Raw genomic sequence first — 4987 nt, forward strand, 5'->3', positions numbered from 1 at the left:
ACCTGGTGTTTGATTTTCCGATGGACAATGCTCCTGAACTGATTGTCTATAATGGAGAAGAGTGTGATGCTTCAATTGACAGGCATGGCATGAGGGTCCCCTTTTAGACAGTTAATGCATAATGACAACTTTATCGCTTTTTTGTGGTGAGCCCTGGGCGATAAACTCACAAAACGGGCCATTGATCATGATGCGACAACATACGCATGACGCCGATTCAGCTATAGTTGCAAATGCTTTACTTTGATTTGTACTCACGGCCCTTCCAGACTGCCTAATTTGCCACGGATTGCCTTGCATAGCATGCTCAACATTTTCCATTGTACGACATCTACTTTCCAAAAAGGTGGACACGATGGTAGCTCCTGATTTGATGACAATTCTTCTTGCTTGGCTTGCGTGGCTCTGTCGAGTTTCTGAAGTAAGGCGTGGTCCAGAACGCACACAAAAATGTTCTACTTAATGCCAAGAGAATCCATTGCCCGAAGATGTGAGGTTTTGTGTTCCGTGTAAGCCCGCAACCTTGCAACCGAAAACTCCACTCGCTCGAATCCAAATATTACTCATATATGAGCCTGTATAATATGACGTTTATTGTCAAATCGTTTCTTTAGAATATCCAATGCAACTTGGTATTAGCATCCTTAATGTGCCAGATTAACAGGAGACCAAATATTAAATCTTTTAGAATGAAGTCAACTCTGCTACAATCAGTGTAAACCCCGAAGTTTCAATTAAGGCAAGCGGAATATATTGGACAGCACCATAAATGACGGCGCGTCAGCAGCGTTCGATCCCATCGTTGGTTGTCTGCCGAGCTCTCTCAGCAAAGTAGATCTAACGGTTATTAATTTGGATTCCAGCTTGATTGATATTTCGGAGGCTATGGAATTAAAATCCTGTAGATTGACCGATGCCAAAATAAGACTACAACTTGTTGAGGGATTCCAGGTGAACTTTCAAATCATACTCATCCATCAAGAACTGCCTTAAGTCAATTTGCGAGCATAGGGACTCAAGTCTATTGAATATAGCACTGATATTGAATTTAAGAAATTCAGCTATAGATGGTTACCGAGAAGTGTAAACAACTTCTCCCAAACCTTCTCCTTGCGTTGCTGATGTCGCTCTTGGGATACCGGATCCGCCACCCTGAGTTGGACTATTCTCATCAGCCATTTATTTTAAAATTTATTAACTCAAGGCTCAATTGAGAAACACTAAAATCGAGAGTGAACTATTTTTGTATCCACTGATGTGCTGCTGAGCTTTTAAAGTTCAGTTAAAGCACTTACAAGGCCATTTTCTTTTTCAATACGGTTTTTGCGAATTTTCCAAGTGTCTTCCAATTTTAAAGCGATCATCTTAACGTAAACTAACATTTCTCAATGTTTACTTCTGATCAATTTAACGTAAACCCATTAAATTCATTACTTCATACATCAAAACTTATTTAAGAAGCTAACGTAAATTTGTGTGCTTTTACTCGGTCGCGAGTGAATGCTGAATGACCGCTGCCGGGGTTTGATGCTGGCTGGTTGTGCGCACTTTGCTAAGAACCCATTTAAAAGTAATTATACCCGTTACTCGTAGAGTAAAAGGGTATACTAGATTCGTCGGAAAGTATCTAACAGGCAGAAGGAAGCGTTTCCGACCCCATAAAATATATATATTCTTGATCAGGATCACTAACCGAGTCGATCTAGCCATGTCCGTCTGTCTGTCCGTCCGGATGAACGCTTAGATCTCGGTAACTATAAGAGCTAGGCTATTGAGATTTGGCGTGCAGATTCCTGAGATTCCTGCGCAGCGCAAGTTTGTTTCCGCAGAGTGCCACGGCCCACAAGCCGCCCAAAACTGTGGCTCCTACAGTGTGATGTTAGAATAAAAACTTTAACTGAAATGTATTGTTCTAACGCCCACAAACCGCACAAGCCTGTGGCGCCCACAATTTTCATGCTAGATAAAACATTTTAACTAAAATGTATTGGTCCCGTCAATACCTATCGATTTATCCAAAAAAAAGAAAATTGCCACGCCCACTCTAACGCCCATAACACTTAAATCTGTCTACCGCCGGTAGGTGGCGCATTTCAATCTCGCTTTGCTGCTTGCATATCTCCATTTCCCTTTGGTCCCATTAGCTGAGTAACGGGTATCTGATAGTCGAGGTACTCGACTATAGCGTTATTCCTTGTTTTTGTCTGTATCAGCTGAAAAAAATAATTGAATGAATTCGACTGTGTCGTATAAACACAGCCAGTTCTTATATCACGCATTTGAGATAGATGCATATCTTTTAGGATACTATACCCTAATCTTACTCACACATGAAAACAAACATACACCCACACCATATAAGCAAAATACAAATAAAATATTAAAAAGTGTTAACCATATGTGTATATGATTGTTTTTATACCCGTTCCTCGAAGAGTAAAAGGGTAAACTCGATTCGTCGGAAAGTATGTAAAAGGTTGTCGACCCCAAAAAGTATTTATATTGTTGATCAGGATCACTAGCGTCGATCTGTCTGTCCGACTGACCGTATGAACGGTGAGATTTCGGAAATTATCAGGGGTGTCACAGAAATCCCTTCCAACCGAATATCCCCCGAAAAGAAAATCTCGGTTTCTAAATCCCCCGTACTTTGAAACACGTTTTGATAAAATAAAACAACTTAAAAAAAATGGTTGCAAAGAACAAAAATGTATTTAAGACAACATTAATAAAATCTATGAACTATCTGCATACTACAATTTTTATATTTACTTCGGGTTATATTTAAAAATAGTCATTTTATAAACCGTCTTGAAAAAACTAGCTGAAAAAAACGTCTGCAAACCGTCCAGCCTGACAGTGGTAACAATTGCTCGAACTTTAAAATACCAAATTTTGGAGTAGTTATCGAAATGTTTTGTTAACGAATTATTTATATTACGATACTTATTATTGTACTAAAAAATAAAACCTATTTCTGGTAAAAATTTCATGTTAAAACAAGTTGTAGTTATTGAGAAAAATTATAAAAACATGCCGCCTTTGCAAAAAAGTGGCAGCACTGACTTGAAAAATTTCCATTTTTTGCCGGATAAGAAGCCGGCTATGAAGAAGAAGAAAACATGTAAGTAAAAGTAAAAAATGTTTATGTATTATTAATTATTACTAATAAACGTTGCCAATTTTCAGGGGTAAACATAGGTCAGCAGCACAAGACGCCATATTTTTCGATTCATTCGTGCAGATGGCATTTTGGTTTGCTTTTAAAATTCTTGACAATTTACAAATGTAAATAAACCAATTCAGCAGCCGCAAGCAGCTGTTCAGGGCTGCAGTTTGTAGCGTGGTAAGCAATTCAATTTTTCATTTTTTTTTATTTTGTACAATATGCGCTTTGAACAAGTATTCTTTTTGTAATTTTGCAAAATAAGCATAAATTGAGTTTTGGAAAATGGTCAAAATAAGTCAAGTAAAATTCGATAATAATTCAATATTCGATATTTTTAGTGTATGTATCAGGCCCTGGTAATTTTTCGGTAATCAAATTTCTGTGACACCTACGGTTTTGATGGTCCCCAAATCCGTCGCCGGTTTCTGTGACTCCCTTGATATGTGAGCGATGGGCTGGAAAAATATCGATAGTAGGAAGCTTGACTAAAATTAAAAGTATCCATTTGGATCAAATCATTAAGGAAAGTATAAAGAACTCTTTAAGAAAAGAAGAAGAAAGTGAAGTGTGTAGTCGAGTTTTTTATCAGGCTTCGAGAAAAGTTTCGCTTCTTAAGACACCCGCACCATAAAAAACACAATCTTACGGCCAAACGTCGACGCTGTGCTCACTGACCGCAGAAAACATGGAGGATCCGCAGTGGACCAGCGTACCTCACGAGAATCAGCATTTAGTTTTGCAGAAAGCTGAACTCGATGAAAGGCAGAAAAGCGCGGATGAGTTGAATTGGCGTGGAAAGAAGTAAACAAGACTAGAGGTGGCAACCATCAGCTGATCGCAGCCGCAGTGAGTTGTCTAACACTCAGCGAGAACGTTGAACATATCGGGTAGCGGCCACCACGGAAGGGAGCTAGGTACCTTTTTATTAAAATAGAGCATACTGCTAGGCGAGTAAATAAAAGGTGTTATTAGTCATGTCGAGTTCGGATGAAAAAGATAACTACTTATCACCGGTGCAGGCATCACAAAAGCGGAAGCTGGAGAATATGTCCCAAAACATTGCAGGTGGAACATCCTTGAAGGATCTGACATCAGCTATGTCAAAGCGGCTCGACATAAAGTTAAAAAATCTTCCAACTAAATCGGACGTCGAAGGTCTTAAACAAGAGCTGAAAAGCGATATTGGGGCTATTTCTCTGCAGGTCAAACAGATTACCGACGACAATGCGCGGCTCAAAGAAGAGGCTATAAGCCTTCGTAGAGAAGCTGATAAGAGAACCATAAATATGTTGCTAGAACAACAAAAGAAAAAAAATGTAGTTGTAAAAGGTCTGAAGGTGGATAAGAACTGCAAATTGGTTGTTAAAACCCTGATTGAAGAGAAACTGCAATTAAAAAGTTCAAGGGTTTCCGATATGCGAAAGCTTAATAAGCGGGATGGCAAAATGATGGTTCCAGTGGAAAGTGAATCCCAAGGAGAAGCGGAGAATATATTGAAGAATGGCCATAAATTGCGTGGAAGTCAGATGTTCCTTGACAAGGATTTGACAGTGGGAAAACAGGCTTCTAGAGCTAAAAAAAGTTTCTTCTGGCCATTCGCAGGGAAACAAAAGTAAAAGTCCAAAACGACAGTATTAACGTAGACGGGAATTGGATGTCCTTTAATAATAATAAGGTGCTTATGTGGCAAGGAAAACCAGCTGAAACAAAATTAAAGGAAATATACAGAAACAGTTTGGAAATGTCTCACATTAATTATGCGTGCCTAAGCCAAAATTCGAAGTCAAAAAACTAAAAAGAAACAAAAATAAATGTAGT

Source organism: Drosophila suzukii (genome assembly GCF_043229965.1).
Source record: "Drosophila suzukii chromosome 2 unlocalized genomic scaffold, CBGP_Dsuzu_IsoJpt1.0 scf_2c, whole genome shotgun sequence".
Lineage (NCBI taxonomy): Eukaryota > Metazoa > Arthropoda > Insecta > Diptera > Drosophilidae > Drosophila > Drosophila suzukii.